Here is a 21,033-nt window from a genome sequence, read left to right on the forward strand (position 1 = left end):
TAACAAATAACAGACATTATTGTTTTAAAAAATCTAGAACTTTATTTGGGCAGTTTTTTGTGTTTTTTTGAAACTCTCAGTTCCTAAATTTATTATATGTAGTCATGTATTTAATTCAATTTTAAATTATTTAATTTTTAATATTTTTGCAATATGTATATAATGTATAATTTCAGAGAAAGTGTGATTTCTTGGTTTCTTGTATGTCTTAGAATCCTAGGTAAATTAAAAAAAAAAACAACTTTTCATTTAAATGACCTTTCAGTTAGCCTAGTATCGACACAACTAAGTTCCTAGATATTTTAATTAGTTTTACTTAAGCCTTTTTCAGGTGTAAGAGGTACTGAATAAAGATGATATCCTGGTCGTCTCTCTGAAGCTTTACATGAAATATAAAAAGAAATAAACCCTTCTGTTAATTAATAGCTGTTCATATTATGAAAAAAACATTAGAAGCTGGTAATAAAAAAATGAGATGGTAAGCAAAAATCACTTGTCTTTCTTTTTGCTTAAGCATTTCTTGAACTTTACTCACTTATAACAAGGTGAAGTGGATGAAAGTGATGTTGGCTGACCAGAGGAAGCCGTGGAAAGGTTCACATTGATAGCTCATAGTTTGTGCAGTGCTCAATCCCTCACACTGTGCTTATTTATAAACTTTCCAGTTGATACAGTTGGGTAGCTGCAGCCCATGTCCAAATACATCATCATTATTTGGCTTTCATGTGGTTTTTGCCTGTTTTTTTTGGTTTGTTTCTGTTTTTTTTTTTTTTTTTTTTTTTTTTTTTTTTAGCAGACCCCCTAGAGAAATTATTGTTGAAGTATATCAGTTCCAGCACTTAGGAGACTGTTAAGAAGGAACCAGTGGGACTTTGAACACCTGTAATTGTGGTCTGAAAATAACCCAAGGTGAACTTCTGCTTGAAAGCAGTTACATAAGTTGTTCTGATACTAATATACTAAAACTATATTTCCCAGGAAAATTTCTGTTGTCTGATCAAATAATTGCTTATTCTTGAAGGATTTTAGAAATTTTCAGTAAATGTCACCATTTTATATCATGGCAGTAATCGATATTTCTTTTTTTTTTCTTTAACTTTTTAAATGAATATTTTAAAGGATATGTATTTCCTTTTGGTATTTGGTGAGATATGTTGAGGAAAGTACCAGATAAAATACCTGTATGTACACTGTATTAGGGTTTTTCAGAGAAATAGAACCAAGAGATGTATGTATATGTAAAAACATACATTCTTTTTAATTATGAGAAATTGGCTCATGTCTTCATGGAGGCTAAGAAATCCCACAGTCTGCCTTGAAGGCTGGAGACCCAGGAAGGCCAGTGGTCAAAGTTCAGTCTGAATCTGAAGGCCTGAGAACCAGAGGAATCAATGGTATGAATCCCAGTATGAGGCAGGAGAAAAGGATCAATTCCTTCTTCATCTCCCTTTTGTTCCATTTAGGTTCTCAGCTGATCAAGAGATGCTCACCCACACTGAGGAGCACAACTTACTGAGCCCACTGAGGCAAATGCTAATCATGACCAGAAACATCCTCCCAGACACACCTAGAAATAATGTCATCTCAGCACCCCCGGCTAGTAAACGGACACATACAATTAACCAGACATCGACTCAGGTTCTCTTGATGGGGCAGCTGGAATTAGTGTTCAGTGATCAATCTCACATGCCTGAAGTCTTGGTTGAAACATTTGAGTTGAGGAAAGAATTATGAAAATTGAATGTGTATTAAAGTACCATGTCCATGTTGAAATAGAGGCTTAGTGTTTAAAAGATGCTGAAAAAATTAATGTTGCCCTCCAAAATGGGATATTTTGTCTGAAGGTGAATGCTGCCTACCATTTAAGTCATTTCCTGGTGGAATTTTTTTAACTTGGCAATTACTGATTTTTAACTTTTTCATGTATGGAGAATCTGGTCTCTAAAATAACTATTTTATTAGTTAAAACTGGTAACTAAATTAAATTACAGAACAATAACTCTATTAAACTGTTAAGCTATATTAAACCATAGGACTCTCATAACAGCAGATGTCCAGAAAGAAATTTCTGTATGTCTTCTCAGGTGGCTAAGAGGTATCTGATTTCGTGCTGAGCTAAATCACTGCGTAAGATATGTCTTTAGATGATGCCGGTGTTTATTCAGTATTGATTTTCATATTCGCATGCTGTGCAGTTTATTTTCTGAGCCACCAATCTTTAGTTTCTGAGACAAGAGGATGATAAAAAGTATCTGTCCTTCGTGTTAGGACTAGGTTCGTTTTAACAGATTTTGTTGGCTGCGGCTCTTACTGATTTTAGTTTAATTTCTGGGTCTTTAATATTTCTTGATTATGCAAGGTATGGAGACTTGATACGGAAACAACTAAATTTTTAAAAGAGCCATTTTGTGTACTTAATAATTAAATGTAAAAATGTCTATGTAGTGCTTTTTGCAAAGAACTGTTGTAGGTGCTTCCAGGGACAGAGATGAGCTATCTCTTCACTCTGAATATCCTCTTTACTATACTTTAGTGTATACTCTTTACTATATTTTAGTAGGGAAATAAAGCAGTATAAAGTAGAATTGTAGGAAAAGTAGGATTTGAGGGATGGACAGCATGCTTTAGAGGCTCAAACAAAATCAAGCGGCTGGAAGAATTAGCATCTCTGATTTTTTTTGTCTTTTTTTCAGTAGGCTCCACACGCAGTCTGGGGCCTGCCCTAACAACCCTGAGATCAAGAGTCACATGCTCTACTGACTGAGCCAGCCAGGTGCCCCTGCAGCCGAAGGAATTAGGAAAACTTGGGTAAATCCCTGATTTGGAACACACAAAACCAGGCAGATTGGTAGCACTGTTAATTCATGGTCCCTCTGACTGCCCCACTGGGAGTCTGGCTTTATTTCTTTTGTCAGTTAAGTCACTGTGAAAAAGTTTCTACTTCCCTGCACCCTCTTCTGACCTTCGGCCCACCTGCTCCTTTCTTTGCTCTCAGTGGAACATCTTATTTCCTGCCTCACAAAGAAAATGACATTCCTTCCACTTTCCATCACCATATCCACAAACTTATTTTTTACCCACATCCATCCTCTATAATGTTAGAAAGTCCGTCAGTCCTTGTGAATTCTGAATCCTGTCCTTGGCTTTTCCAGGGATCTCAGTCCATTCGTCATGCCTGTTTTTTCTCCTATTCCATGAGTCTCTCCTCCTCTGCCGGGTTCCTCTAGCGTCATTCCCACCCCTGGTGCATGCAGGACTGTCTCGGGACGGGCGGGTAATAAGTCCCATGGGAAGAACCCAACGGACATAATCTTGGGGGTTGTCTCTATACTGATGAGGAAGACACCGTAACAGAGGCAAGTGTGGCATGTTCCTCGTCCAGCTCCCCACCACCCACACTCCCACACCTGAGCCCGTCTGCAGTCAGCGGAGATTTCCAGAAGCTCTGTTTCATTCTCACTGGGGTTTTTGGTCTTTTCTCACTTTCCCTCTCACACCAGTCCATTCCCAAGTGTAATTCAATGTAAAAGAACTCAGTGAGCAGGAGGTTTAGTTTCTCAGCACAGCCTCTCTTGGGTCACCTGTCCTTTAGGCCTCTCTCCAGTCTATTTCCTTCTTTAAAAAAATTCCTAGACTTCTCACCCTGTTCTAGATTCTGCCTTATGTGATCTCTCCTTTATAGATCATTTCCAGCTATTCTGTTAGCCTAGTCTCTTCTGTCTTTCATCCCCACACTGCACTGAACCTGATTTTGAAGTCTTAAATGTTTTTCAGTTATTATTTCTTTATTATCATCAACTTCTTCCCTTTCTTTTTTTTTCTTCCTTTTTTTTTTTTTTTTTTTGAGAGAGGGAGAGAGAGTGCACATGCAGGTGGTGGGGGAGACAGCAGGACAGAGGGAAAGGGAGAGAATCTTAAATGGGCTCCATGTCCAGTAAGGAGCTGGATGCGGGGCTCGATCTCACAACTTTGAGATCACAACCTGAGCCAAAATCAAGAGTCAGAGTCTTACCGACTGAGCTACCCTGGTGCCCCACTCATCAACTTTCTAAACGATAGAATACTTCCTCTTTGAAATCATATATCTCCTTGACTTTCATGTCGTTATGCTCTGTTTGCTGTCTTTTTACCTTTCTAGACTTTCCTTTTCTTTCTTCTCTGTTGGCTCATCTTTGTGCACTTCAAACATTCTTGAGGACTCAGTCCTAGGCCGTCTTCTCTTCTCACTCTACGTTATTACTCAGGAATCTCATCTATTCCCGTGGCTTCCCATCTACTGGCCAAAGTTTGCCAAATTTTTATCCCTGCCCTAGTTTGCTAATGAGCTCCACTATCATTTGGCTAATGTGGACATCTTCTCTTGAACATATCCCAAACCAAACTTTGGATTTCCCATTCTATCACAGTCTGGTCTGCACTGTTCCCACATCTTAATAAAAGGAACCATCATCCACCTGGTTAGTCATCCCAGGAAACTAGGAGTCACCTTGGAACTTCTGTCTCTCATCTCCCATAATAAGTCACCTTATTCAGGAGTGTATGTGCTGTGTAGATCTTGAAACCACCTACTTCTCCATCCCTGCTGTAACTTCCAAAGTCAAAGACAGCATCACCTCCCACCTAGAAGCTCCATACTCTCCACCTCCCTCCACCCCAATTTGGTCTTCCTGCCTCCTTCTGGTTTCTCTCTAAACCATTCTCCAGCAGCCAACGTGATACATTTTAAATACAAATGTAATGGTCACTCCTAGTTACCATTGCTCTTGGTACAAAATCCAAAATTTTTCAGTCTACAAGGCCCTGCCTGCATTGTCTGAGCTCTGCCTTTCATTCCAGCTTCATCTTTCCCACTGATCTGTTTTCAGTTCTTGGGAGGCAGTATGCCTCTCCCTTGCTCAGGATTTCACACACATCATTTCATCCATGTGCAATAGTTTTCCTCTTCTTGCCTCCCTTCCTAACCCCCTTCATGTCCCCCACCCCTCTGCCCCCTGTTTAGGTGCTAGCTTAAATGTCTGTTCCTCAAAAGTCAGTTTTTTGTTGTTGTTGTTGTTGTTTTTATGTCTTAGGCAGTGTTAGATTCTATTTTCACATGTAACTTTCCTTTATTGCTTTTATCATAATTGTGATTGAATAATTACATAATTTTTGTTCAATTCAGTGTGTCTTCTCCAGAGTGGTTTCCATGAGAACGCGGTCATGTTTGTTGCTGCCCTTCTGAGGCTAGCATAGTACCTGGCACATAGGAAGTACGTATCTGTTTATTCATTCACTTAACTGATAAGGCAGTGTTTTGAGTGTTTAGGATACAGCAGTGAATAAACAGAAAAAATATGAATGAAATCATTGAGTCATGTCTTATTGCACAATATGGTGGGACTTTAAGGCTAATATCATCCTGTTGTGAGAGATAATGCTGGATTATTTACCTTATTAGCAAATTTACTTTTAAAACTCATTGACGCATTTCTTAATTATAGAAAACAGAAATACGATAGCCTCACATTAGAAGTTCTGGCCTAGAAAAAAACTTTCTGAAATTCTCAGGGGTGTTTATAACATATGATTCATTCAGTAGCATTTAATTTGAAATTTTGTAGATGGCTGAGATAGTAATCAGATTTTACCTTATTATTGCATGATAACAGCTTACTATATATCATCACCAAGCACAAAAATTGTATTAAATTTATTTAAAACATTTATTTTCTGCAGTTAAGTTTGATTCCTGTATACAATAAGAAGGGTCCTTAGATTGAAAATCTCCTGTACAATGTAAATAACCTATTTAAGTTATTTACCAGCCCAAACAGGATTCCTCTGACTTCTGTAGAAAAGAAGAGGAGCAGAAGATTGGATTGTTGACAGGTCTAGTCTTGGGAAGATAGAATGAGAGATTTGGAGGCCTTCTGCAGTAGGATTTAAGGATGGGATTTAAGGAAGAGACCCTAAGAGAAGCAAGCCTAAGCCCACATATGTCTCAGTGCTAAGGACAGGTCCTCGATGGATTGTGAGTCTGGAGATGAGGAAGGTGGGGAGGATTGCTGAGTTATATTTTCTTATTCGTAATGGCAAAGGACCCCTGGGAAGGAGAACAGATTGGCAGCCAGAAGGAAGAGAGGCCTCAAGGAGGAGGGAAAGCTTGTGGAGAGCAGTTAAGGACTGAAGTGGGAAGGTAAGGATGTCGTCTGTGAGGTGTCTGTATGCTTCACGATACTGTATACTCTTTGTTTTTACGTGAAACACCTTATAATTCAGATATCCTTCAGAGCAATGTATACAGAACTGTCCCTCCCCCTCCTTCATTCCTCCGCCCTGTTCCCTCCTCTCCTCCCCCCCTCCCTCTCCCTACTGTTTACCAAAACTCGTGCTCAATTTTCACTTTCTTGATAGAAAATCTAAAATTAGTTTGGCCTAAGATAGTAAAATCACTGACTCTTACGTCTAGAAAAGACCTGAAGAGTCCTCTCGTGTAAATGCCCCTCTTCCTACAACATAGGGATATTTATTCCACAAAGAAACGTTGGGTAACCAGCAACACTGTGCCTCTCATTGTAGGTGCTGGGAAGACATGTAATAAACAAGCCCTCACCCCTTGGAGTTTATGTTCTAGTGAATATATCAGAACATGCAGAATATTTCCTAATATAATTTGGTGGATTTTATGCAGTGAGTGAGCAAACAGAAGATCAGAAGATCTGTGTCTGGTCTTTCCTACTGTATGACTGCTTCACGTACTGATAGTCATCATTCAGTTTCCTTCTGTGTTAGTTCACTTCAAATACTCAGTGTTCATATATTGATGAGTTATTATCTATTATTTAGAGTCCCCCCCTTTTTAAAAAGATTGTATTTATTTATTTGATAGATATCACAGGTAGGCAGAGAAGCAGGCAGAGAGAGTGGGGGAAGCAGTCTCCCCGCTGAGCAGAGAGCCCTATGAGGGGCTCCATCCCAGGACCCTGGCATCATGATGTGAGTCGAGGGCAGAGGCTTTAACCCACTGAACCACCCAGGCGCCCCTCTAGGGTTTATTTTTAAAAGATACATTTAAAGACACTATTTCCAGGGCACCTGGGTGGCTCAGTGGGTTAAAGCCTCTGCCTTCGGCTCAGATCATGATCTCAGGGTCCTGGGATCGAGCCCCTCATGGGGCTCTCTGCTCAGCGGGGAGCCTGCTTCCCCCGCTCTCTCTGCCTGCCTCTCTGCCTACTTTTGATCTCTGTCTGTCAGATAAATAAATAAAATCTTTAAAAAAAAATTATAAAGATACTATTTCCTTAAGTTACTCTAAGCTAAAACAGGACATAGATGTTAGGTGACCATTTGAAAAGAACCGCCTCAGTTCTTAACCCAGGCAAGTACTGTGATGATTTTGAGAACAACCCACTTGCAGATAAGTTTTATCTGTGCTGCTTATGTGTTTGGGTTTTCCTGGCTTCAAATGACAGTAGAGGTCAAGTTCATTTTCTAAATGTGGTTTTGATTTTACTGAGTTTAGACCCAAAAAAGACAATGGACATCTTTGTATTGTAGGAAATTATTTTCAGAGTATCTGGAAGGGGCAAAAAGGAAATATGTTTGATTTTCTGCATTTACTTTCTCTGTGTGTGTTCATATTTATACACCTCAATACAGTCACATGTCAATGCTTTGCTGGCTTTTAAAAAAATTTTTATTTATTTTAGAGACAGAAAGAGAGAAAGCAAGTGTGAGTGAGCCAGAGAGGGCCAAAAGGAGAGAAGCAGACTCCTTGCTGAGAGGGGCTTGATCTCAAGACCCTGAGATCGTGACCTGAACCAAAATCAAGAGTCAGACACTCAACCAGCTGAGGCCCCCAAACACCCAATCCTTTTCTGGCTTTTAAGGCTGGAAGCAAAAGGAAGGAAAGGCAAAAGGTATCAAAACATTTTCTTAAAATGGTAAAACTAGATTGTTTATTAACTAAGTACAGTTTCTTCTCTGGGACACTGAAAAAGTACTCGAGTCTTTTCTAAAGGCATTTCATTTCTTTTTTTCTTGAAGATATTTTTATTATTTTGAAGCCTATGGACAAGGCAGAAGGAGGGTGGGCTAAAGATAATGGGTTTTTGTAGGGAAATGGTGACATCAGGGGCCCAGAAAACTACATCAGGTAGTAGGATTTGGCTTATGGGTGTGTGTGTGTCTGTCTGTTTGTCCATGCGCCCTGCACGTATGTCCTTTATCTTGTAGAATTAGAAAAATGACATCTGTTTTCTTTTTTTTTTTATTTTCAGCATAACAGTATTCATTGTTTTTGCACCACACTCAGTGCTCCATGCAATACGTGCTCTCCCCAACACCCAACACCTGGTTTCCCCAAACTCCCATCCCCCGCCCCTTCAAAACCCTCAGGTTGTTTTTCAGTGTCCATAGTCTCTCATGGTTCACCTCCCCTTCCAATTTCCCTCAACTCCCTTCTTCTCTCCATCTCCCCATGTCCTCCATGTTATTTGTTATGCTCCACAAATAAGTGAAAACCTATGATAATTGGCTCTCTCTGCTTGACTTATTTCACTCAGCATAATCTCTTCCAGTCCCATCCATGTTGCTACAAAAGTTGGGTATTCATCCTTTCTGATGGAGGCGTAATATTCCATAGTGTATATGGACCACATCTTCCTTATCCATTCATTCGTTGAAGGGCATCTTGGTTCTTTACACAGTTTGGCGACCGTGACCATTGCTACTATAAACATTGGGGTACAGATGGCCCTTCTTTTCACTACATCTGTATCTTTGGGGTAAATACCCAGTAGTGCAATGGCAGGGTCATAGGGAAGCTCTGTTTTTAATTTCTTTTTTTTTTTTAAATATTGTATTTATTTATTTGACAGAGAGACACAGCGAGAGAGGGAACACAAGCAGGGGGAGTGACAGAGGGAGAAGCAGGCTTCCCACCAAGCCGGGAGCCTGATGCGGGGCTCGATCCCAGAATCCTGGGATCATGACCTGAGCCCAAGGCAGACGCTTAACAACTGAGCCACCCAGGTGCCCCTGTTTTTAATTTCTTGAGGAATCTCCACACTGTTCTCCAAAGTGGCTGCACCAACTTGCTGTTTTCTTGAAATGAAGGGAAAGAGATGATTCCAACAGGATTGGAAGAATGAGGGAAACATTATGACAGATTTGATCTACAGTCAAGTTTGTTTCTTTTCCCAGTCCAGAACAAACTAAGCTTGAAAATAACAAAGGGAAAAGTTTTCCCCTTTCCTAGTCCAGAAGAAAGTAAGTTGTAGAAACAACAAAATGGGAAAATGTTTGGAACAATGCCTCTGTTTATTTGGCTTAGAGAGTATGGTTCTGATGGGCAGGAGTTGTTCATTCTATTTCCACCATGTGGATAATAAATAATTCATGCTCTAGGGGTTCCTATTCCTGCTTACTTCTTGAAAGCTGAAAGCGTTAAAACAATTTTTCCCCCAAATGATTTTACCTGGGTATGTGGAACGAGATAATAGTTTTTGACTTGGCTTTTTTTCTTCTCCTACATGCCCAAGGGTGTGACATATTTCCATCACTTGCAGTGAGTCACAGTGGCAATAATTTGTACCAGCTTGTGAATCTTGAAGAAGCCCTTTGGGTGATTTATCAAGTTATTGAAGTAGGTGGACCACAGTGCAATTCATACCCACACCTAGGCTCTGAAGTTTTCTGATTTTTTTTAGTTTTTTTTTTTTTATTGTGGTAACATAGACGTAACATAATATTTACCATCTTAACCACTTTAAACGTATAGTTTAGCAATAAATATATTCATAATGCTCTGCGTTCATCACTACCATTCATCACCATAACTCCTTCAATCGTGTAAAACCCAAACTCCGTACCCGTTAAAGAGCTCCCCATTTCTCTATGCTCTCCCTGTCCCCTGGCAACCACCATTCTTTCTGTCTCTACGATTTTGACTACTCTAGGTCTCTTATGTAAGTGGAATCATATAGTATTTATCCTTTTGTGGCTGGATTCTTTTACTTAGCAGACTGTCCTCAGGGTTCATCATGTTATAGCATGTGTTGGCATTTTCTTCCTTTTTATGGCTGAGTAATATTCCATCACATGTACGTGCCACAGTTTGTGTATTCATTCATCCCACAGTAGGCACTTGGGTTGCTTCTATATTTTAGCTGTTGTGAATAATGCTGATACAAACAAATATTTCTTTGAGATTCTACTTTCAGTTCTTTCATGTGTATACTCACAAGTGGAATTGCTGGATCCTATAATTCCTTTTTTTTTTCTCAAAGATGTTACATATTTTAGAGATAGCGAGTATGAGCTGGGGGTGGAACAGAGGGAGAGGGACAAGCAGACTCTGTGCTGAGTGCAGAGCCTCAGGATTCTGAGATCATGACCCAAGGCAAAAATCAAGATTGAGACACTCAACCAACTGATCATTTCATCTTTAATTTTTTGAAGAAACACCATACTATTTTCCATAGCTACAGTACCATTTTACATTCGCATCAACAGGATGGGAACAATGCTTCCAATTTGTCCACATCCTTACCAACATGTTTTATTTTCTGTTTTTTGTTTTGTTTTGTTTTGTTTTTGATCATAGTCCTAGTGGGTATGAGATGGTATCTCATTGTAGCTTTGATTGGCATTTTCCTGATGATGAGTGACCAGTGAGTATCTTTTCATGTGCTTATTGGCCATTTGTATTTCTTGGAGAAATACCTATTCACTTTTTTTTTTTTTCCTATTCACTTTTAATTTGGCATTTTTGTTTATTTGTTTGTTATTCGGCTTTAGGAGTTTTCTATATGTTCTGATTATTAATCCCCTATCAGATATATGGTTTGCAGATATATTCTTCCATGTTGTGGCCTGCCTTTTACTCTGGTGATACTGCCTTTTGATGCACAAAATTTTAAATTTTTTATGTAGTCCAGTTTGTCTGTTGTTACTTTTGTTGTCTGGGCCTTTGGTGTCATATCCACGAAACATTGCCAAATCCCAGGTTATGTAGTTTTGTTTTTTTTTTAAAGATTTTATTTATTTATTTGACAGACAGAGATCACAAGTAGGCAGAGAGGCAGGCAGAGAGAGAGAGGGAGAAGCAGGCTTCCCACTGAGCAGAGAGCCCGATGCAGGGCTCGATCCCAGGACCCTGGGATCATGACCTGAGCCGAAGGCAGAGGCTTTAACCCACTGAGCCACCCAGGTGCCCCCCAGGTTATGTAGTTTTATCTTTAGGCAGTTCAGACATTAAAATATAATTTAACCTTTTGAATTTTTCAAAGCCCTTGTTCCTTTTTTTCTTCCAAATTTTTACTTAAATTATAGTTAGTTATCATATAGTATGATACTGGTTTCAGGAACAGAATTTAATAATTCATCAATTACATATAAGTGCTCATCCCTACAAGTGCCCTCCTTAATGCCCATCCCGCCATCTAGCCCATCCCCCACGCACCTCCCTCCATCAACCCTCAGTTTGTTCTCTATCTAGTCTCTTATGGTTTGCCTTTCTCTCTCTCTTTTCTTCCCTTTCCCCTCTGTTCATCTGTTTTGTTTCTTAAGTTCCACCTGTAAATGAAATCATGGTATTTGTCTTTTCTCTAACTGACTTGCAAATGGCAAGATTCCAGTCTTTTTGATGACCAATATTCCCTTTTATATATAATTAGACACACACACATCTTATTCATTCATCAGTCGGTGGACATTTGTCAAAGCCCTTGTTCTGTATTATTATTTGATATTAATGTTAATAATGATATTAACAATAACATTATTTTTTAAAGGTTTTATTTATTTATTTGACACACAGAGAGAGATCACAAGTAGGCAGAGAGGCAGGCAGAGGGAGAGGGGGAAGCAGGCTCCCTGCTGAGCAGAGAGCCCGATGCGGGACTTGATTTCAGGACCCTGAGATCATGACCTGAGACGAAGGCAGAGGCTCAACCCCCTGAGCCACCCAGGTGCCCCCACAACAATAACATTATCAATATTATTTTTAAGTCCTAGGAATGAGGGAAATAAACAGAATACATATACTTTATTTTTAAAATCGAGATGTTGGAAGGTTAATCTTTTGGCCTTTGGGCCCCATTTGGGAAAAATTGATTTAATTACTCAAATTATTCCTTTGTAAAGTAGAAAAACTTTTTCCAAGACCTTGTGTCATTGCTGCTGTTTGCCGTAAGAGAGTAGATAAAACTTGGTTGTTGCTGGAGAAGGGAGGTGGGAATTACGGGGAGCCCTGCTCAGGACAGCTCCACTGAGTGAATTCTGTCCGAGCACTCACGAATTTGCACAGTTAGCTCAGCTAACCATATTCCAAAGGCTGATGTGCAAACTACAATTCCAGTTTACTGATTTTTAAGATAGTCCCTTCCACGGACAGAAGTACTTATGTCTACCTTCATAATTATCTGTTTTGTGTCAAGGCACCTACAGAATTTTATCTGGGAAGCCAGACGATTGTGCGGAGAGCATGAGATCAAAGCAAAGGGAAGAGGGTGGTAGACAGAGCTGTTACCCCCAGCTCTGGTATGGCCCGTTTAGCACTGTGCCCAGAACAGGGGATTGCTGACAATCCTTACCATCTGGGTCTCTATTTACTGTCTTTCTGCTGGATGCACTCAGTTCTTTCTGCCTCTTCCACTTTGCCTTTTGCTCTGTACCATTCCAACCATCCTCACCTATTCAGAGTCTTGGGCGAGGCAGGTTTGCACTTACCTGAAGTTTCAGCTTGCTGCTAAATTGTAATCCCGTTTCAGAATGTCCCTCAGACACCCAGGTCCTCTGAAGTGTGTAGTTTTAAGAATTCCCCTCACATTTGGTACCATACAAATGTATGTCTGAAGTATCCACCTTTGTTATTTCTGTTTCATCGGTGGCATTTGAACTATTTAGCACAGTTCATTATTCCCTCCTTTTAAAAACACTTGTCTTCATTTTTTTTTTTTTAGCCATTTATCACTGCCTTATGGGGGTAACTCTAAGCACTGTATGAGCTATGAAGGAAGTACGGCACTGCCGTCCACAGGGTAAGGAAACTAGATGGGGTTTGTGTTGTGCTTGGTGGAGAGGCTTCATAGCACAATGAGGGTAAGAGAAATTTCAGTGCAGAATTCGTCTCTGGCTTGTCAGAGAACACCTCCAGCATCCTTCTCCCTCCCCCTCCTCCTCATTGTTTCTGCATCCCAAGAATCTGACATCTGACTGGAGCTCAGATCAAATAAGGACTGGTTTTCCAAAGATAATAGGGAAATTGTTGTTATAAAACACCTGTCTCATCTTTGTGTGCTGCTCACATTCCAGCAAGATTTCCATTTTTATTACAGGGTCATTTGAGAGTGTTTCAAAATGTACTTTTGATAATTTTTCTCATCTTAGTTTACTTATCTGAAAGTGACAGTGCTCTGTTATTTTTTTTGCCTTAGGAAGAAAATGATGAGAAACAGCCTTTTCATTCCAAGTATGGTATACAGCTGTTTTGAAGGAAATGTAGTCTTATACTGGTATTATGTGTTAAAAATTGACTGAGATTCCCTGTACTGTCACAATATTTTCTGCAAGTTTCAGAAGTTCCCTTATTACGAGAATACTGGTTCATAATATAAAATTACAAATTTTATACTTACAAATATAAATTAGTTTCTATGTCCCTACATTTGAAGGGAGAGATTCCTTCACACAGTGCTGTCTTTCCCCCTTTTGTGCGGTGGTGGTACTGAAAGTTAACCTGAGAGCAATTAATCATCTGCATTATTAACCAGCATGGCAGGGAGGTCATTATCTGTTTGGCATATGACTGTAGTGTTTGCTAGGGAGGCCACAAGTTCTCAGAGCTGAAGGTACACCAAGGAATGCACTTACTCTAAAATCAACCTTTATCCTTGCTGTCTTCAGGATATGGCTACAATTACAGGAAACATCAATAATTTTTTTGAGGGTTACTCTAGAGTTCTTATGCAAAACAGCTGGACATCTACATTTATGGAGAAGACTGTATCTGCTAAGTTTCCAAACAATTTTTTTTCATGGAGATGGAGAACCAATGAGAAGACAGATAGGTACCAAATTCTAGCTTCCAAGCGTGGAGAAAAAACAAGAGTAAAACATCACTTATCACCGCTGCTAATTGGTTTAAGTGTGATCATGTTCGTTTGAAGAGGTTAATGTCCATAACCAAAGAAAATTATAAATGATAAGTACATGTAAAATAGCTTATCTTACAAAGATAATTGACTTAAAGTTAATCCTGTTTAGAAGTGGCTTTCAAATCTACCAGTGTCCCCTGAATATCAGTTACACGTGGGATCCAGAGAGGACTGTATCTCCGTCTTTTCTTCAGTTTTGTAACGAAATCTAAGTGCCAGTCATTTAAAAATTTTAATCATTAATTTATTCAGCATGTATTTACATCCTGCCTCACATTTGTGTATATGACAACGGGGTGGGAAAGCTCTACCGATTTTCCCATAACAGAATGATCACTAATGGTTGGATATCTTCCGAATTGAGTCTGACTCAAGTTAAATAGCAATAGTTAATATTAACCAAGAGAGATTAATCACATGCCAGAAGTCTCTTCAAATAGTCTTTCCTGAGAAAAAGAGAAGTAATTTGATAATATGTAAATCCATATCCTCTGGGAATGCTTATCTCTCATTTTCTCAGGACACAGACTAAGAGACAGACGCTGGTGACATCCCAGCACCTGCTATCATTAGCTCAGGCCCTGGGGTTCGTATATGAAGGCCTCATATACAGTCTTGCCCTTTGGGGCTATGCTCATGCCACTTTCCCCTGCCTTCCCCTTTCTTCTCCACTTTAGCTACGTAATTTCTACATATTACTAGAGTCTCAGCCTGGAATCACTTTCTCTAGGAAAACTTCTGTATTAGGCGGTGATCTCTGGAGAAACAGAATCAATGGGATAATTCCTATTTTACAATATTACTAGTTAGCCTATCTTATCGATTTTAGAGCCATGGAACCCAAGATGCAAAATGAACATTTTACAACAAAAAACTGGGGTCTGGGGGCATATGGGTGGGTTAGTCGGTTAAGCATTTGACTTCATCTCAGGTCATGATCCCGTCTGGGTCCTCAAGCCCAGCATTGAGCTCCTCACTCAGTGGGGAGTCTCTTTCTCCCTCTCCCTCTGCCTCTTCCCTCCACTTGTGCCCTCTCTCTCTCTCTCTAAAATAAACAAAATCTTAAAAAAAAGAAAAGTGGGGAGCCAAGTCAATGTGGCATTGATTTATTAGCTAATTAGTGCTGGAGCTGAACCAGGGACTCGTGTTTACCGATGTCTAGTGTAGTCATTCAACAGGTATCAAGGACCTGTTATATCTCCAGGTAATATAGTAAATGCTGTATCTTGGTTAAAATTGTTTTAGAATGTGTAACAACTTTATTACATCAGTCACAGTCCATTTCAGTCATAGAAGAGGAAATACTGAGATACCAAATGTTATTCGGGCTGATGTCCTTGTATAATTCAAAGTTCAATCATTTTGTTTTATCTTCGCCTTAGTTAGTGATAAAATTCTACTTGCTCCACTGTTTGCTACTGGGAGCTGTTCCTTTAATAAGTATGCTTTAGGGGTGCTTGGGTGGCTCAGTGGTTAAGCCTCTGCCTTTGGCTCGGGTCATGATCTCGGGATCCTGGGATCGAGCCCCACATCGGGCTCTATGCTTGGCAGGGAGCCTGCTTCCCCCTCTCTCTCTGCCTGCTTCTCTGCCTACTTGTGATCTCTCTGTCAAATAAATAAAATCTTTAAAAAAATAAGTATGCTTTAAATATCATTTATTATTTAACCAAACAGAGATCTACCTAGTTGAATTACATTACTTTCCTTCCCTGTCACTTTTGGATATGACTGGACAGGAAACATATCTTACTATGAGGGTGGGCTTTGCCTTGATTTATTTTGTTGTTTCCACATCAAATAAGGATTGATATGTCGACCTGTGAAGAAATAAACGAAGTCTTGTTTTTAAGTTTATCACTATTTCTTAAATAGTACAATTGGCAGCAAACCGGCCTTCATTTGAATCAGTCCCCTAGTCACCTGGCACCTTCAAGAAAGAATTGTATTTTACCGAAGCATATTGGCAAGTATGGAGTTAAATCTCATTAAGTGTTAATTCCATTTTTTTTGGGATTATACACAGATCCCTTGTGAGATGAGAGGCATAACATGGGTTAAAAAAATGCCATTTAGTTTTTAAAATTTTGCATTTAGTAACCATAAGCAGTACGAATCACAGCTTAAACTATTTACTTTTCTTCTGACTAAAGCATGGGCAGTTGTATTACTGAGAGCAAATATTCAGCTTTGAGACCTTGGATCTGAAATGTCAGAAAACTCTATCTCTGTTAAACATGTATTGGTTTGGGAGCAGACAACAGGTGGTTGAGGTGCTTGTGGTGTGAGTTGTAGGAGTTGGAATCCAGGCCCTTCTGCTGCTGAGGGGCTCTACCAGAGACACCTGACAGAGGAGACGATGCCTCTCCTTGCCCGGTTCCTGATGAGCCAGGCTTGGGGGAAGTGCAGGGTATAGGCCATCCATCTCTAGAGGCAGATGAAAACTTTGGGCTCCAGCTCACTTGCCACCCTACCTTTCAGTGGACAGCCACTAGTCTTTAATAAAAGAAAAATTTTAAGCACCTTAGAAGATTTTCTGCTGCACATTTCCATGTATTGTTATCAAAGATGAAAGAGAATTTATATGTCAGACCCATTTCAAAAACTAAGTTTATTCTGAAATCACTTTGTTTTATTTTTTTAAGATTTTATTTATTTATTTGACAGACAGAAATCACAAGTAGGCAGAGAGGCAGGCAGAGAGAGAGAGGGAAGCAGGCTCCCCACTGAGCAGAGAGCCCGATGTGGGGCTCGATCCCAGGACCCTGAGATATGACCTGAGCCAAAGGCAGAGGCTTAACCCACTGAGCCACCTAGGCACCCCCTGAAATCACTTCGTAAGAAAGCAACAATCCAGGAATGGATGTTTTCATTTTAGCCTACCTGCTGTGGTTCCTGGAGCAGGGCACCTATCTGATAATGAAATGGAGAAAGCTTTTCATTTCTAGAATTTCCTGTTGGGAGTGTAGAGTTTTATAAGTAATATGTGGCATTGGCTAGTTACACAATACGTTGGATTTTATTGCCGCCACTTTGTTTAAAAAGGGCGGGAGAGGTTTGGACCAACAGGAATGTGAAGTCAAAGTTAACTATGATGTCATCTTACTGCCTGTCACATTAATAAACCAGACTCATAAGTAAATACATTGTAATTAAAATCTTTTATTACTCTGATAAGTCTGCTATAAAATAGCTCTCTCTAGCACTTACCTGCATATGATTTGGGGAAACTTTTTCTTTTCCTTTTCCATTCAGGGAACATGGTTAGAGGAGAAAACTTGGCCCCCGGAGTTGTATCCACAGGTGAATGGACATGTGAGGGAGGTTTCTGTGGTGGTTGCAGGGAAAAGGAATGTGCACTCAAAGAATATTTAAACATTCTAAATACTTAAAATCTGTGTGGCTGAGAGTTGATTCTTCAGAATCATGTCCAGCTTGCTAAGATTCGTATCCCTGCTGTCCTCTGTCTCTAGATACACGCACAGGTGTTTAGTTCTGCCGTATAACATTTCAGGTTCTGTTTAGAATAAGAATCTTACACAGAAAAGTGTCTATAGTCTATGCTGTTTTTTTTTAAAAAGGTTTTATTTATTTATTTGAGAGAGAGAATAAGCAGGGGGAATATCAGAGGGAGAAGAAGGCTCTTTGCTGAGCAGGGAGCCTGATGTGGGGCTCGATCTCAGGACCCTGGGATCATGACCTGAGCTGAAGGCAGTTGCTGAACTGACTGCCTCTATCCTCTGTGCTGTTTTTAGAGGTGTATTAGACACCATGCTATAAAGTTCCCTTCAGCAACACACTGCCTCATTTAGTAGTTATAACCATCAGGAATTCCTTAAGTTAATATCTAATTTGTCTGTGTAAGACAAGGTTTCTTAGCCTCGGCACTATTGACATTTTGGGTAAGAGAATTCTTTGTTGGGGTGGGTGGGACTTGGGGGCGGGGGGGACTGCCCTGTACAATGTAGAATGTTCAGCAGCCTCTCTGGCCTATGTTCACTAGATGCACTTCTGCCCCAGTTATGACAACCAAAAATGTCTCCAAACATTACCCAATGTTCCCTAGGGGGGCAGAAATTGCCCCTGGTTAAGAACCACTGTTGTGAGGCAAAATAGAATGTTAGAGAAAAGGATCTTAGTAATTATCCAATTTCTGTTTTCTCATTTTCCATGTGGCTGTGATTTACTTAAGATCTCATGACTCCTTAGTCTCAGAGGTGACTCGGGTTTCCTAACTTTTTAGTTTCTTTTCCTATCATACCATGCTTTCTTGGTTTGGATTTGGGATACTCTGACACCCTTCTCAGAGTCTTGTCCAACCCCATGGGTTCTGTTAGGGCATAACCACCATTTAGTAACCTATCCCACACTGTTATACAAAATCTATAGTTATCCGTAAGTATCCACGTGTACATATTCATTCGAGTTTTTCCTCTTTGAAGCAACCATGAGATGTGGATTTCGATAGAAGTGGTTTCTTAGGAAGTGTTCTCGGGAGAAATTGGTAGGGCAGTGGGGAAGTGGACAGGGAGGAGAAGGAAACCACATAAGGACACAATAGCAGGCAGACTTCCAAGGAGGTAATTTTGGCTCAGTGCGACAGGAGAGCTCTGGAGAGTGTGTAGGTCTTATCTCAGAATGTTCCAGATCTGGCACAAAAGACCTGGAGTGTCTACACTTTCCTGCCCATCAGTCATTGTTTATGGTGGAGCTTCTCATCCGGACCCTACTGACATTTCGGGGCTAGTTCTTTGTCCTTTGTTGCAGGAGTCTGTCCCCTGCATTGTAGGGTTTGCAGCAGGATCCCTGGCTTCTGCCAGGTGGATGCCAGTAAACTCCCAACACCCTCCTCAGCCAGGGATGACAACCCAAAATGCCTCCACACAGTTTCACCCCTAGAGGTCAAAATTACCCCCAGCTGAGAACCACTGGTTTAAGGGTGGCTCTGGGGGAGGTATGAATTCCCAGGAACTTGAGGCTGTCAGGCAAAGTCGTCTTTGGCAGCCTGAAAACAGCCCTCAGACAAAGACATAGGTGTCGGCTGTGGGGCGGGAAGGCACACCCGTTGCCAGTGTGCGGGAAAGGTTAATGAGTCCCAGCAGACACGCACACAGCACTGGCATCATCTCCTACATGTAGATGAACTCAGTACGTTTCTACTCGACTGCAGGAACAGTAGGAAGGATCAAGCCCCATTTTCCTTTAAGGGCTTGTACTGAGCTAACTCAACCGAGCGTGACCGTCTCACCGCAAGCACCATACCGGTACTAAAATCCCCCTGCTGGGCACCCCCTGCACCGCATGGAGCTTCACTGGGGCTCACGTCTATCTCTGTGGAGCTGCTTTTATCAGAAAGAGGATTTGAGAAAGACGTCAATAATTTGGAACCATTCCTGCAAGACTAGAGTTTCTGATTTTTATCTCATGCCTCACAGGAAATCACTGTCTTTTGGCTGTAATCTTGGACATATTTTCTTGTTTCCCTTCCTCCTGTCCATCTGTTCATTTATTCAATAAGTGTTTGTTGAGTGCTTCGTCGACACCCAGCACTTTGCTAGATGCTGGGAATACAGGAGGAGATGAAAAAGATATGACCCCTGCTTTCTGCCTAGTAGAGGAGAAAGACAAGAAATAAGTTGTCGTTCCAAGAGCAGGGTTGTCTGGAAATGGCCGTGAGTCCTCGCTCTGGGTTTTCTGGACAGTGAGAACCAGGGGCTCTTCTTCTCCTAGTAAGAGGGGCTGTGCGTAATTCTTATAGGACTGGTGACTTTGTGTTCCCAGCAGAGGTGATTGCAACTTTGCAGGGAAGATGGCATTCTTAGACAACTCTGGTAAACAGCCTGCCTGGCTGCCCAAGTGGTTTGTGCGTTCCCCTAAAGTGAAGTCTCTATGAACAGGGCCATTGCCTTTGTCCTAGAAGCAAATCCCAGTAGTATGGTGGTTCCTATAGGAAGAGGGCAACATGCTCCTATTCTTTCTTCTAAACACTGAGGAAGTTAATCCTATGAAGACCTAGGGGAAGAGCCTTCTAGGCAGAGGCAGTATATGGGAAATTCCTGAAGTGGTAAAGAGCTCAATGTGTTTGAGGAATTAGAAAAGGCTAACTTAGGTGCCCAGAGCATAGTGATTGAGCGAGGGAAGGATGAAAGTGGCATGAAACATAGGTAGAGAAGTTCAAAATACAGGCAGGATCAGATCATAATAAATGGTCTCACTGGCTGTGGCTAGGAATTCTTATTTTATCCAAAGTATAATGGGAAACAGGTGATTTAGGTTTTTGAAACATAACCATTGTTCCTGTAGGGAGAATGGTTTAGAATGGCAGCAACAAGATCAAGAGACTGATGTAGCAGTCTAGCTGAGAGATGGTGATAGCTTTGGGTAGGGTGATGGCACCGCTGTAAGTGGAAACGAGTGTAGAGAGGTGAGATCAACTTTGGAGGCACAATTCGCTGGAGAAGTTGGCCAACAGGATGGCAAGGAGAGAGGGAGAGTTGAGGATGACTGCCAGTCATTTGACCTATGCTGCTGGTAGGTGCTGAGATCAGGGTGTGTGGAGGAGATGCTGGGAGGAGAATATTTGTAGGACAGGATGAACACTGCCATTTTTGTTGTATTAAATTTGAAATGTGAGCCTTCTGAATAGAGATTGAAGTGGGTGGCTGAGTATATACCAGTTAGAAGTTTGAAGACCAGGTCTAGGATGGAAAGGTAAATTTTGGAGTCACTGACATCCATGTGATATTTAAAGCTAAGAACCTGAATGGGTTCACCAAGGGAATGAATGTAGACAGAGAGGAGTACCAGGAACTGATCCCTGAGGTTCTCCAATATGAAGAGGACAGAGAGGTATGGAGGAACCAGGAAAAGATACTCAGATGATGGGCTGTGGCCAGTG

This window comes from Enhydra lutris, unplaced genomic scaffold, assembly GCF_002288905.1.
Source record: "Enhydra lutris kenyoni isolate GAN:26980312 unplaced genomic scaffold, ASM228890v2 scaffoldscaffold20, whole genome shotgun sequence".
Taxonomy (NCBI): Eukaryota; Metazoa; Chordata; class Mammalia; order Carnivora; family Mustelidae; genus Enhydra; species Enhydra lutris.